Raw genomic sequence first — 15,014 nt, forward strand, 5'->3', positions numbered from 1 at the left:
ACCCTTCCAGTTCGCTTTCCCCACCACTATCAGCATGATCTTCAAAAAAAAAAAAAAATCTTATGAGAACTTGCTTCTATCCAAAAGAAAAGAAAACAAGAACTGAGGAGCCAATTCTCTCTTTTAGTTTTCTGTTGCCTAGAAAATTGTCTTCTTCTTTATCCTGATATTCTATCTCACCTCAACCTACCTGTCTGTACCACTTCTTGCTGCCCTTTACATGGCTCCCATCTTTTTCAGCTACCTTAAATTTCCAAATTTTCCTTAATATGTCACAATTTTTCATGTCTCTGAGATTTTATTTGCATATGTTTTTCCTCTGATTAGAGTGCTTTTGCCTCCTTCCTCGTCTGGGGAAGGTAGTGAATCATGAGGCGGGAGAGAAACATGGAAGAGTGTAGTGGAGAGCTGTTAAATATTGGTGGAGAATTTGCACTTTATCCTAAGGTCAGAAACTAGAGACTCGGATGATCTTGAATCAGAACACTTGGGGTGATAGCTGTCTGAAATTTCTTTCTCTTTTCAGAGATCTGGGATCTCTGGAAAGAAAAGGACTCCATAACAGACCCTGACAACACAGTGCTATAATTCCCCTGATAAAAAAAAATCTCCACTTTACAAATGAGGAGACTGAGAACCACACAGTTGTGCCTAGAATCTTGTGACTGGTAAATCCGTTATACCATGCTGCATCTAGACTACCTCAAGTATCCCATCTCAACTGCTTCTTGACACTTTGCTTGTGCAGGTGCTTTAACATCTGTCAAGTGGTGTTGTAACTTACAAGCTTGCAATTTTTTCTCCCTCTTTAAGTTGAAGTCTACAAGAATATGTCATTCAAGTTTATTGCCACAGTGCCTGGCACATTATAGGCAAGACAAAAAAAAAAATTGTGGCATGACTCATACGTAGAAGAAACCTTGGTCTGAAAGCACCTTTTTCATCATTGCATCCACAAAATATATTGTGTCCTACCCAAATTGGTACTTACAATGGCCCTATTTACTATTTTTATTTATAATCTAGATGACAGAATGGTGACCAGCAATACTGTTATAGCTAATAATATTTTGCCTGACTTCAAAAGGAAAGGATTTATATTTAAAACATCTTAGGAATTTGAGAAATGTGAAGATGTGATTCAATACTGTTTATAATTACTATGTAAAGAAAAGAAAAATAATCTCTGAATGTATATTACACAGGACAAGCTTTAAGAAGATCCCAGAAAAGAATTTGTAGATCATTTTCGATCATAAACAAAATATGAATTCATAAGCTTCATACTTTATTGGGGTTTTTTTTTCATTTTTTTAACTGATTTTTTTTCCTTCTATTTTTTGGCTGTGCCACGCATGCAGGATCTTAGTTCCCCAACCAGGGATCGAACCTGCGCTCCCTGCAATGCAAGCGGGGTATCTTAACCACTGGGTCTCCAGGGAAATCCCCATGCTCTATTGTTAATTAAGTAAAACACATGTGAATTGGTAATGAAGTATAAAGTTATCTGGATTATTTGTGGTTCTTAGATGACTGAACTTCTATCTATAGTCTATGACTTAAACAACATATAAAAACTTGAAAAACACCCATTGATAAAGGAAAAAGGTGGGTAAGCAGTGATAAAAATTGACATCTAATATGGATTAGGCATGTTGTTATAAATGATTTATGCATTGTCACATTTGATCCTCACAGCAACCCTTTGAGAAGGTTGAGTAAACTGGGTCTCAAATAAGTTGCTCATCCAATTAGTCAATGGAAGAGCCAAGACTCTCATCCAGAACTGAGTCCAATTCCTATAACCTTTACCCAGTACCTCACTGCCTTCAGAAGAAATTTGATTTCTGTGTCCTAGAGAAAATAATATTGCGAGGGCCTATGAATATTATAAGGAGTATATATTTACACATAATATGAGAGTCCCGGCTTCCATCAAAGCCTGGACATGAGACCACCCGGTTATAAGTTTCAGTTAGGTCATTTGAAGAGGACACTAGAATATATTGCCTTGGAAAGTGGTGGAGTCTTCTTGGGAGATCAGATAAAGAAAGTTTTAAAGGGCTACAGCTTTCTCTCTGGAGGTGAAGTAGTCATAATGATGAAAGTCTCATTTCAGCCTTAACTTTTGATTTTAGGTAAACAGGGTACTAAATGCCGATCGAGCATCTTTAGAGACTCCAGAGAAGGCAGCAATTAGTACTGCTCTGCTGTATAGGGTAGCAGGACTTCTGTTGGAACAGCTGTTTGTTGATCCAGCTGACATTCTCTTTCATCCACCCATCCATTGTTCTCCTTAAACAATAGCGAGATACAAATGTGAGTCTAACTCACTCTAATGAAAAGGGTAGAGTTTCTTTCCCTATAAATATTTTCAAAAGCCTTGATGATTCATGAGATTTGCACAAATACATTTAGAGCTGAAAGTAAGTGTATAAGGCATTTGGAGAATACTCTGCCCCTGGCATAACAGGGAGAGGAGGGATCCTACATTAAAAATAACTCTGCTTGTACTTTTAAGGCAAACATGCTCTTCATTACTGTCCTCCCTACCCAACTCCCCCCCTGGAAAAAATAAACATTATCCAAAACAAAACCTGACAGAAAAGACGACAGCTTCTTGGGTGGGCATGAATGCAATCTTGCCTGAAGCCAGGGGTATACTCAAGATGACCTTTAAAATTTCCTTTCAACCCCATTATTCACTGGGTTTATCTAAACATTGTTTATGAAGGAAGATAAAATATGGATGAGTTTTCAAATGAAGAAAGCAGCAAAGACTTACTGACTCTGTCTTGTTGCAAAAGGGAAATTGGATTTGTACCTTCATCTCCTGCATTTCTCATTTATTTCATTCGGGCATGCGGGGGAAGTTAGCAAGTATCAAATTCACCTGTGAAACTCAGCTTGTACAATAAAAACATGACGGCTTCATCTCTTTTGCTCTGCAGAATCTACATTTTCATTTCAAGTTAGTAGTCATTCTTGATACTTCTCCCTTAGAGAAGATTCCAAACTTTAAAAAAATCTCCCTCTGGGCATCTTTCTTTTAGAAACGCTTCTGAAAAGAGGAGCTCAAAGTAAATATGAGATTTGACTCAAACACCTGTGGTTTTCCCAAACATTTTCCAAGGTATCCTATCACAAAACCTAATTATTTTTTTTTTGTTCCTTGTCTGTCATCTAGACACCGAAACCCACTCATTTAGGGCTGTTTCTTACAATTCAGGATGCAGCTTGAATGCCACCTCTTCAGAGATCTTCCTGACCACCCCAACCTAAAGTAGCCACTCAGTCACTAACTGTCACACCCCATTGTTCCAAATCTCTACCTTGAATTTGTTACCATCTTATTTATTTAATGCTCACACCTCTCAGTTGGACTGTGTTCCATAATGAGCAGAGGTTAAGTTAGCTTTACTCACCTCTCTACACCCAGCAGTTACAAGAGCTTACAAAGAGTATGTACCCAATTAATATTTGTTGGATGAATGAATGTATGGTGCCCTCAACAGGAAATACACTGCAAATGTCCATGAATAATTTCATATTATACAAATAACATATGTTTGGAGAAATATAGATACATATTAATTACTTGGCATCAAGTTTGTGTTGATTGATAACGGTAAGAAAGGTTGAAAAAGCACAAAATTGGGGTGGATTTTCCCAAGATAGAACATATTAAGGTAAAATGTAAGGGTTTATTCTGGCATTGCCTCTTTATATCAGCAGAACTGCTTTCCTTACAGAAAAACCCAGTAAGAATAAGTTCTTGGCATCCTTGCTGGCTTCAAATGTTGGATGATCTCTTTTGTCTCCTTTTGAGATCCCTATCCTGTTTCTCCATCTAGTTGACATCTCCTTGAACCCAGATTTTTTTTTTTTTTTTTTTTTTTTTTTTTTTTTGGCCACAGTGTGCTGCATGCAAGATCTTAGTTCCCTGAACAGGGATCAAACCCTCACCCCTTGCTGTGGAAGTGTGGAGTCTTAACCACTGGACTGCTGGGGAAGTCCCAGATTTCTTGATTTTAAACACTATTCTTGGGTCGGACACCATTTCTTTGAACACATCTTAGTTCCATTTTTCAGTTAAAAATTGTTCATACCCCTTGAAGTGTGTCTGCTCTTAGCCAATTTGGGTAACGGACTAAGCAGACCTGCTTTGGCTGCCTGAGCCCTACCTTAGCCTCCCTCTGCCAGCAACCAGAGACTGAGAGCCCTGAGTTTTTCTTAAATCCTTACAGTTCTCAAGTCTTTTAAATTATCCCTCTTCTTAGATGATCACTCCTTCCGTTTTCATCCTCACTCCCACATCTCTCTCTGCTCATTCCATTTGACTAGCTTGCCATGTTCTATCAATCGTCAGGTTTTAAATTGTCCCCAATCGGCAGAACGAAGAACAGTTTGGAAATCAAGCTATAGCTTTAATATGTCTTAATTGGAACCTATACAAACTGTATTTACTCTGTTTATATTCACAGTGTATTTTAAAATTTATTGGCATCAACATTAAGTATGCTTGGAAGACTTCCCTGAAGATAAAGTAGAAATTTTGTATTTCTCAAACTGGGCTTCAAATTGAACATTTCAGTAATGGTAATGATTTTTACATTCCTGAAAAAGCTACTTGATTTTTTCTAAAATTTATGACTGGTGACACCCTTAGCATCAACATTTAATGGAACAGAGTTACAGCCAAGTGTATCTTTAGCTGCACAACCAGGATTGGTGAGGGGAAAAGTAAAATAACTTGATCATGGCATTTGAAGTCTTCCATTAGTTGACTGAAAGCTCTATTAAATTACATTTTTAAAAACTTGAATTTATGTAAGTATAGAAATATAATTACATAACAATCCTTTGTTCATTTTAGAAAATTTAGAAAGTACAGTTAAGGGAAACACATAAACTCACGCACTCCCATCTTCACTTTCAAGCAAGGTTTCACTATTCTGCTAAGATTCTTCCTCAGCCACCCGGACAATTGATTGGCCTTGTCACAGATATATTACGCTTTCCCTGTCTTTGCTCAGATTGTTCCCGCAACATGAAAAAACCCTTTAAATCCCTTCTCTTTTTGAAATCATAATTACTATTCAGAGTCTAACTCAAATGCTACCTTCTTTATCAAAATTGCTCATGTCATTTCAGAAGAACCCAATTCTTCCTTCCTCCCCTGTAAACAATCAACTTAGCTCATCCCTCAGACTTTTGAATCTCCTGTGAATTGGTAGTTGGACCTTGTGGTTTGAGAAGATTTAGGTTAGATTTATTTTATTTTTTGATGGGGCTATTTGGATCAGGAGGCCCATGTTATCATTTTCTTTCTCTTTTTATAATTTAGCTGTAATTGATTCTCAATGCCTAGATCCATTAATAATTAGACGATGTCAAATGATGATATTCTAATTCAGTTTTCCTTCTGTATTATTAGTTGGAATACTTTTATTAAGGAAAACTTTCCTCTTACTTATCATTTGGTTACTACATGATAAAGTTTGATAGGAAAAGCAGAATAGATGCCTGATTTTTACTTCCCTCTTTACTTGCCAGTTGTCAAATAATTTGATTCACTAGCATCCTCTGAAGATGACTCTCAATTTTAAAAGATCATTCAGTGTTAAAATTCTATCTAGATGATCTGTACTATCCGATAAAATGAGAGAAGGTATCTAAAAAGAGACTCCTAACAGCAAACCATTGTATTTTCCATAAACAAATGTTCTATCCTTGTTTTATTCTTCTTTTTCAGAGAACAATAATTTTAAATCTTTTACATGTCTCTACTTATTGCACCTTGGAAATATCACCCAGTCTCATTATTTTAAATACAATTTATGTGTCAATAATTCCCAAATTCCTGAATTTGGATCCTGTCTGGATCTTTTCCCCAAATTCCTGTTTCATGTACCCAAATATTTACTTGGCTCTTGGCATCTCTACTTAGATGTCTAACAGTTATCTCCTACTCAACATTTCCAAAACTCAACTCCTGATATTCCCCTATCCCTAAACCTTCTATGCTCAGTTCTTTCCATTTACTAGTGGCAACTCCTTTCCTTCAGTTGATCAGGCAAAAAATTCAGAGTCACGTATAAGTCCCCTCTAACTTTTATATCCCCTGTTGGCCATTGATTAAAAATACATCCAGAATATAAATATTTCTCACTTTCTTCACCACTGCCATCTTGGTTCAATCACCATCATCTCTTATTTGAACTATTATAATAGACTCCAAAGTATTCTACCTACTTTTGTTCTTAACTCCTACAGTCTAATGCAAGATGTTGAATCACGTCACACTTACACTAAAAGCTCTGTATTACCTTCTCATCTCACTCGGTAGAATCCAAAGTCCTTGCAGTGGTTAATAATCTCATCTCCTACTATTACAACCACATTAAGCTCCTTATTTTTCCTTTAGCAGACAAACCACCACCTTCTCGGGGCCTTTACATTTTTTATTCCTTCTGCCAGGAAGGCCCTTCTTCAGATTTTATATGTGTTTTACTTTTACCTCCTTCATTCAAGTGTTAACTTTTTAGTGTCTCCTTCACTTGTAATATCACCTTCAGTTGTCATCTTCTGAAAAAGATTTATTTACTTATATTGTTCATATTCTGTTTCCCTCATTAGAGCATAAGATTCAAGAGGGAAGGAGATTTTGTTTTGTTCACTATTTTACCCCTTTCTCTTAGAAGAGTGTCTGCCAGTAGCTAATAGTTATTCGTAGATTTAACACATTAATTCTGAGCTTGTTACTTCTTATGATCTTTCATTTCTTATTTTCTATTTTTCAGTTTTAGAATGTTCATTTGGCCAGTTTTTATAAATTATAATCCTCTTTTAAAATTCTTTCTCTTTTCTTCTACTTTGTCCAATTTTTTTGTAACTTTCTTAAGCATATGGATCATAGTTACTTAAAAGTCCCTGTTGAATAACTCTAATATCTGAATCATCTGTAGGTCTATTTCTATTGCCTATTTTCTTTTTTTTTTTTTTTTTTTCTTACTTTCAATCATTTGATTCTGTGGGTTTTGCTTTTGTTTTTGCATATCTCATAACTTTTGGCTTGATGGATGAAACATTTTAGGGACTCTCTTGATGGACATTTCTCTAAAGCGTGTTAAGGTTTTTCATCTGGTACACAGATGGCTGGCAGATGACTACAGTCCTGGTCAGACTTAGTTTTAGGCTTTGTCAAGATAGGTCTATTTAAATTTTGCCCTTACATAGTCCTCACTTCTAGAATATGGCACTTAATCCTAGGATGGAACCCTTCTGAGGTGAAAGCTGAGAAATACTAAAACTTTTGCAAATGCTTCTTTACTTCCATAGGGATTGAACTTTAATTTTTGTTTTCTTGGTGTGGCTGCTGAGTTTCATTCTTAAGCCTCCCATTTGCTGTTTTATTCTGGGTTATTTGGACTCTCAGTCTATAAATAATATAATAGAATTTACATATTATGTATATATATTTATAACATATATTATTTTTATATATTTATGTAGTTTAGGAATCAGTCAGCAGTTGGGAAAGGGGGATTTGAATGTAGATTTTTGGGTTTCTTCTTTGAACTTCCTCACTCTCCAGGCTTTTCCTCTTCAAATGCTAATTCTTTGGGCAGCACTGAACTCCATCTTCTATTTTTCAGTTATCTTCTGTTCTTTTACTTTGTTTCCGGTCTTTGCTTATGCTAATGAAATACTGTTTTCATTTCAATAACCAGCATAGTAAATTTTATAAGTGGTAGGGTATTTACTCTCATCTCTTTTTCAGAAAGTTTCTTAGAAATTACTACATATTTATTTTTTCCATATATATTTAAAAATAATCTCTCCAGTTTCTTTTTAAATTTTTGAATTCTTCATGCAATCACAGTAAATTAAGCTTACCAATTGCTGTTTTATTTTGGGTTACTTGGACCCTCACCCTAAATATAATATATAACATAACATAACATAACATAAATGTAGTTTAAGAGTCTGTCAGCTGTTGGGAAGGGGGGATTTGAATATCAACTTTTGGGTTTTGCAAGCCAAAATTTAATGTTAATATGCATTATGTATTAAGAATGGCTACTGAGGGTGGCGACTGCGGTGGAGGCTGCAGCCTCAGGCTCTGGAGAACCCCAGGAAGAGGCCAAAGCCCCTGGCCCCGCCTGGGATGAATCCCAACTACTCAGTTATACCTTCGCGACCTGGCCCATCCCGCATCTCAGTCAGAGCAACCCCGGGGCAGAGGAGCTTATTGAGAATGAGGAGCCTGTGGTGCTGGCAGACACAAATCTTGTGTATCCTGCCCTAAAATGGGGCCTTGAATAACTGCGAGAAAATATTGACAACAGAGACTTCTCTGTGTACAGTGCCAGCACCCACAAGTTCTTGCACTATGATGAAAAGAAGATGGCTAATTTCCAGAACTTTAAGCTGAGGTCCAATAGGGAAGAAATGAAATTTCATGAGTTTGTTGAGCAACGGCAGAATATACAGCAGTGAGGAGGTGAAGAGAGCTCGTATCTGCAGCAAACACTCAATGACACTGTGAGCAGGAAGATTGTCATGGACTTCTTGGGTTTTGACTGGAACTGGATTAATAAGCAACAGGGAAAGCGTGGCTGGGGGCAGCTGACCTGTAACCTGCTGCTTATTGGCATGGAAGGAAATGTGACACCTGCTCACTATGATGAGCAACAGAACTTCTTTGCTCAGATAAAAGGTACAAGCGATGCATTTTGTTCCCTCCGGGTCAGTTTGAGTGCCTCTACGCATATCCTGTTCATCATCCATGTGACAGACAGAGCCAGGTGGACTTTGACAATCCTGACTACAAGAGGTTCCCCAATTTCCAGAATGTGGTTGGTTACGAAAGAGTGGTTGGCCCTGGTGATGTTCTTTACATCTGAATGTACTGGTGGCATCACAGAGTCATTACTAAATGGGGGCACTACCATCACTGTGTACTTCTGGTATTAGGGGGCCCCCATCCCTAAGAGAACTGAATATCCTCTCAAAGCCCATCAGAAAGTGGCCATAATGAGAAACATTGAGAAGATGCTTGGAGAGGCCTTGGGGAACCCACAAGAGACTGTTCCCGGGACTCCCCTGGTGGCGCAGTGGTTGAGAGTCCGCCTGCCAATGCACAGGGGACACGGGTTCGAGCCCTGGTCTGGGAGGATCCCACATGCCACGGAGCAGCTGGGCCTGTGCGCCACAGCTGTTGAGCCTGAGCTCTGGAGCCCGCAAGCCACAGTTGCTGGGCCCACGTGCCACAACTACTGAAGCCCATGTGCCCTAGAGCCTGCATGCTTCAACTACTGAGCCCACGTGCCACAACTACTGAGCATGCATGCTGCAATTACTGAAGCCTGGGCACATGGAGCCCGTGATCTGCAGCAGGGAAGGCCACCGCAATGAGAGGCCCGCACACCGTGGTGAGGAGTGGCCCCCACTCGCTGCAACTAAAGGGGGCCTGCGCACAGCAACGAAGACCCAATGCAGCCTAGATAAATAAATAAATACACATGTTAATTTTCTCCTTTAATATGTAAATTCAAGAGATTTTGACTTAACTATCAAAACAATTCATATATCCAAAATTTATAAAATTATGTTACCTTAATGAAAAAAATGTGGTTTTTAATATGCTTTTTCAAATGGGCTCATACTGTGTTTAATATTTTTATAACCTGTAATACTTTTCCACTTAACAGTTTAATGTAGGTATATTTCTTGTTTATAAATACAGTCCTACATTACAGGTGACTACATAGTATAGTATTACATGTATAGATACCATAATGTGTCATGTTGGAAATTTAAGTTATGTGAGTTTCTAACTATTAAACACTTTTTTAAAGACATTATTCAAGGATGTTTTGAATAATTTTGCAACCTGAAATTTACAAAGTATTTTACTGATTTAGAGAGAAAAGATTATTCACAGTCACACAATATTAATTTCTTCCTTTTCTTTCTCAATCATAGCATATGCAATTTTATTGTCAATATTTCAAAACTTTGCAAATTTCCTACACATCCCTAATTCATGATAGTCCATTTAAGAATTAGTAGGCACGCATGGCTACTTTTTTCCTGAGAAAATTTTATAATTATACATGTTGGTTCAGCTTGAAATGATAGAATTTCCATATATTCTTGTTCTTAACAGAAGAAGAGAATTGAGGGGCAGTCAGAGAGGAAGAATAAGAGGGGCTGTGGAAAACACCCTTTATGTAAAGTAAAGTAAAATGGGGTGAGGTCACCATCAAAGAATCCTTCCTCCTTAAGAGAGTTCATCCTCTTAGAAGCTGTTTGTACCTCAGGTTATCATCTCTATCTTTCACTTGTCCAAATCTTTTTATAGAAGGTCATTTCTAGAATACCTTAAGTTAGGTAGTTAAATAGTATGGAACTTTCTGGAAGAAATATGTATAACTTCTGAGATAAACTGAAGATAACAATTGGTCAGTGAGCACCAGGACTGTAAAAACAGACTATGTCACTAAAATCATATGCTTTTGAAAAATATTTCAGTCTTTCTCTACACTGTGGAAAGTGTATAGCCTTTGAAATCAGAGAGACCTAGATTCATTGTCACAGATCTGCAGTTACAACACTTAAACTCCTTGAGGTTCAGTTGCTGGAATTTTAAGATGAAGGTAATAATACTTACCTTGCAAAAGGAACGTGGAAACTAGAAAAAAAACATATGTAAAGTTCTTTGTATAGTATGGGGCACTCTGTAGGTACTCTGTAAATGGTAATCAATTACTGTGATAGCATTTTTACTGGTAATAATAATAAGATATTTTTAATATGTATAGTTTACAGACTAGAAAATGTTCAGACTTTTAACTTTTTAAGTATTTATATTACTCATCTAGCTACTATTTGCTTATACTCATTAGTATTCGTCCTGGAGACTGTCCTGGCATAGTAGATTATTGATGACAGTGCTTCCTGTTCTACTTTTTGCCTGGGAGCAAGATTAATTTATATGCTGATTAATTTGGGGGGCTGCTCACCTTACTCCTCTGCCTTTGTCATAGATCTCATTTGTTTGTAATCAATTTTTCTTAACCTTTATATACCCAAGGAGATGGCACATGAATACATTACCTACTTGCTTCATACTTTCATTCATAAGACAAACAGCTAATGGATAGAATGTTAAAAAAAAAAAGATAAATTATGACTTCTTTTGGTATCAAAACAGTTTCTTTCAAACTTGGAAAGATTAGTTTTGTGAAAATTCTTACCACTGATATCATGTGTATATAAATGAAAATATGGATGCAATGTATATTCATGGGTCATTAAATAAGTATGTATGAAACTAGGAGGAAGCATAGCATAAAAAGTATTTTTCCCTGAATAAATTGTATATATAAATTTAAGGTAAAGAGAGGTCCTCTCAGAATGAATGTATATTTTTTTCTAGCTCAGACCTACTACTTAGCTTGTCTAAGTTCTGGGATGCATTCCTATCATGATACCTTTCAACCCTGAAATCTATGATTGTAACACTGTTGAAATTATTTTTTAAAGAGTAATCTTATTATATGAGTTAACAAACAGTTGCCCTTGAGTGGTAGGGCAAGGGTGTGGTATTACAATAACTGATATCTTGAGAGGCTAACATATTTCATAGTGGGAATGTCTGTAGCTCAATACTGACCATGATTCTGAGCTTTTAAAATGACATTAGAACATCACAATTTTTTCTAAGTCATCCAGTTGTCCAGTGAATAATTATCAACCATTCTCAGAATTAGTGTATTTCTCCCTATTTTTGTCACTAAAGTTTTATTACTAGATGCAATGACAAAAGACCATTCAGGGAAGCGGAAGAGTTACCTGATGGTAATTAAGAAGAAAGAATAAGGGTAAGGAAAGTAAGAAGGAAGAGAGGGAGGGAGAAAGACAAAGATGAAGGAAGGAAGGGAGGGAGGGAGGGAGGGAGGGAGGGAGGAAGGAAAAAAGTAAAAAATGGAAAGAGGTAAAAAAAAAGAATAAAGGAAGGAAAAATATTAACAACCATTCTTTACTATGTCTCAGTCTAAGGGTTAACACCTGACATTGGATCCTCACAGCATTCTGAGTTAGGAATTTCCACCATTTTATAGATGCATACCTGTGTGGTGCCCATAGAAGGAATGTTTGATTCCAAGGGGTCACAGATACACTGAGCATGAAGTTATGCCAAAGCCTTCACACCTTGTTTCTTCACTGGTTTGTGTTTTGGGCTTTATTTCCTGTCTTTGCTGGTTAACCATCATGAGCGTACTCTGTGGTCTAACTTTAGCCACAAGGGTTTAATGTTACTGTTAACTACAGACAGCTAGGCAATTAGGTAATTTTGTTTCTCTTGTGGCAGCCTGTCAGAGTAGTGCTGATAAAGCCACTCTAGCTGGAGGTCACTCACTCACCAAGGGCTCCAATCATTTATCTTGTTGTGTACAAGCTACTTTAACTGAAAACACAAAAACAAAGAACCAGAGTACCATTGTGTGTGAGACTCTGGCTCAGGACCTAGACTGACTGGGTTTGAATCTCAATTCTGCTACTTTTACTAGATGGGATATCCTTTGGGAAATAACTTAACCTTTCTATACCTCAGGTTTTCTCTTCTCTAAAATGAGGATCATAATAATATTTATATCACAGAGTGCTTCTAAGTATTCAAGGAGTTAATATGTAAAAATGTCCAGGCACATAACAAATGGTTTATAATTATTGCTGTTATTATTGCTTTTATTATTATCCATGAAGTTAATTCTAGCTTTGAATTCAGTAATTCTAGATGATATCCCATCCATGCACTTGCTACCGCCTTCCTGAACCTTCCCTGAATTCTAAGCACATCCACCCCCTTGTTCTTGCAGGAGGTCACTGTCTTTGTGTGTTGCTGCTCCTTATGCTGGGAATTAATTCCTAAATCATATTCGGCTCAGTAGAAGTCTTCTCCATATAGTTAGCTATGTCCTCCACCCCTCCCCAAAGAAGGCAGATTAGTCACTCCTATACATCCCTATCATGACTCATCGTTGTATACATTGTAAATACTGTCAACATCCCTCCGCCACTGGCCCCTTCTCATATATGCATCTGAAAGCTCTTTGAGGACAGGAACTACATCTGGCTCTTTCTGCCTTCTGGGCACATATCACAGTGCTTGGTACACAGAGGGCTGGCAGTAAATGTCAAAAGAGTAAATGAGCTTACCACTTGGAGGGCAGCAATCCAGGAGAGATAAAGTGAATAAAGCCTAGGTACCCAGGGAAAGTAGGTATGCAGCCATGGCAAAGGTTCATGAGAACAGTTATTGGCCTATTCAGCTATCTGTCATCTAGCTATCTGATAAAACTAAAACTTTTTAAGTGCCTTATCCAAAATAAACTAGTAGGCACTTTACATTTGACATCTCATTTAATATTCACAACAAGTTCATGTAATATATACTATTATTAGTCCTATTTTATTGATGAAGAAAGAGTCTCAGAGAATTAAGTAACACAGCTATGACTTGCTAAAGCTAGGATTAGAGCCCCAGTCTCTGTAACTTCAAACTCTATGCTCCATGTTCTAAATTGATCCTATATACATACTGCCTTTCAAATTGATAGAGATTTTTTTATAAAAATATTTTATCTTGTTCAAACAAAGAGTTGAAATGTCTCCCAATAGTCGACTCTCTTTTATAGCCCAGAACAGTCCATCCATCTTATTATTTCTGGGGCAGAATGCAGGAGTTTAGGTGGGAAAAGTTCAGAGAAATATGATTCTCTCTTTCCTCTCAGTTTTTAAAAAATCTTGACCACAGTTCAATATTTGCATATTGCTTTTTAATATCCTCTTTTATTAAAAAAATTTAACAGATATCTCTAAACTCAGGAAGAAAAGCACATTTAAACTTTTAAAAATTGGGACAACTCCATTTGGTTTAAAAATGCCTTGAAAAACAAATTAAATTGAAGACGCAAATTGACAACTGCCATCAACTCCTTTGAGAGTCATGTTGGAATGGGCAGATTGTCATCCTCTAAATCCTTAGCAGTTGGGTTAAGATGGAAGCCCTGTCTCACTTGACCACCCTTTTTTTTTTTTCTTTCTTTCTTCTTCTTTTTTTTAATGGCAGAGAATCAATCCAAATGCTGGACAACCAGAACTGTATCTTCTAAGATACTCAGTTTGACATCTTATTCTGTGTAAATGAGTATAAGGTGGTGAACAATGTGAACAGATATCTTAGTTTGAATATTTTCCAAAAGTAGAATTTATGAGGCTATTGAAATCCTGCTAGACAGGAATTATTGCCTATGTATTTCCAAGCTGAGCAATTTGAAATAGATTAGAATGAAACCTCTGTGATCAGAGCTGCTAACAAGGAGGCTTCTTACCAATAAACAATATATATATATATTTTTTTTTTTTTTTTTTTTTTTTTTTTTTGGTACGCGGGCCTCTCACTGTTGTGGCCTCTCCCGTTGCGGAGCACAGGCTCCGGACGCACAGGCTCAGCGGCCATGGCTCACGGGCCCAGCCGCTCCGCGGCATGTGGGATCTTCCCGGACCGGGGCACGAACCCGTGTCCCCTGCATTGGCAGGCGGACTCTCAACCACTGCCCCACCAGGGAAGCCTGCAATAAGCTATATATTATGGTAGTCTTGGTGGGGAGGCTGTGGCAGCCAGTTCTTTCTGGCATAATAGGAAGTGGATCCAGCATTTTTATTCCAAGTTACCACTCCTCACCAAAGTAGGGTACCATGCAAATGCTATCAACTTTTTACTCATTTCACTTCAGAAATCAATGTTGAGAGAAAGGACTTATCTTCAACTGCCAGGTAAAGAAGAGTGGGAAATAGAGGTGAAATTCAGGTCATCATGGTGAGTTAGGAATCTGGGCTTCTGGATGCCCAGTATTTATCATTTTACACCCTTCAGCATAGTCTCTGATGTGAAATGCTGATGACTTCAGCATTGGAGAATCTCTGAGCCTTCTACATAG

At 37.4% G+C, this 15,014-nt stretch overlaps 1 pseudogene; it reads left to right on the forward strand.

Moving 5' to 3' along the window:
• The first annotated feature begins 369 nt into the window (after nt 1–369).
• LOC109552202 (hypoxia-inducible factor 1-alpha inhibitor-like) lies at nt 370–10,252 on the forward strand (annotated as a pseudogene).
• Nucleotides 10,253–15,014: the final 4,762 nt, after the last annotated feature.

Source organism: Tursiops truncatus, chromosome 8 (assembly GCF_011762595.2).
Source record: "Tursiops truncatus isolate mTurTru1 chromosome 8, mTurTru1.mat.Y, whole genome shotgun sequence".
Lineage (NCBI taxonomy): Eukaryota > Metazoa > Chordata > Mammalia > Artiodactyla > Delphinidae > Tursiops > Tursiops truncatus.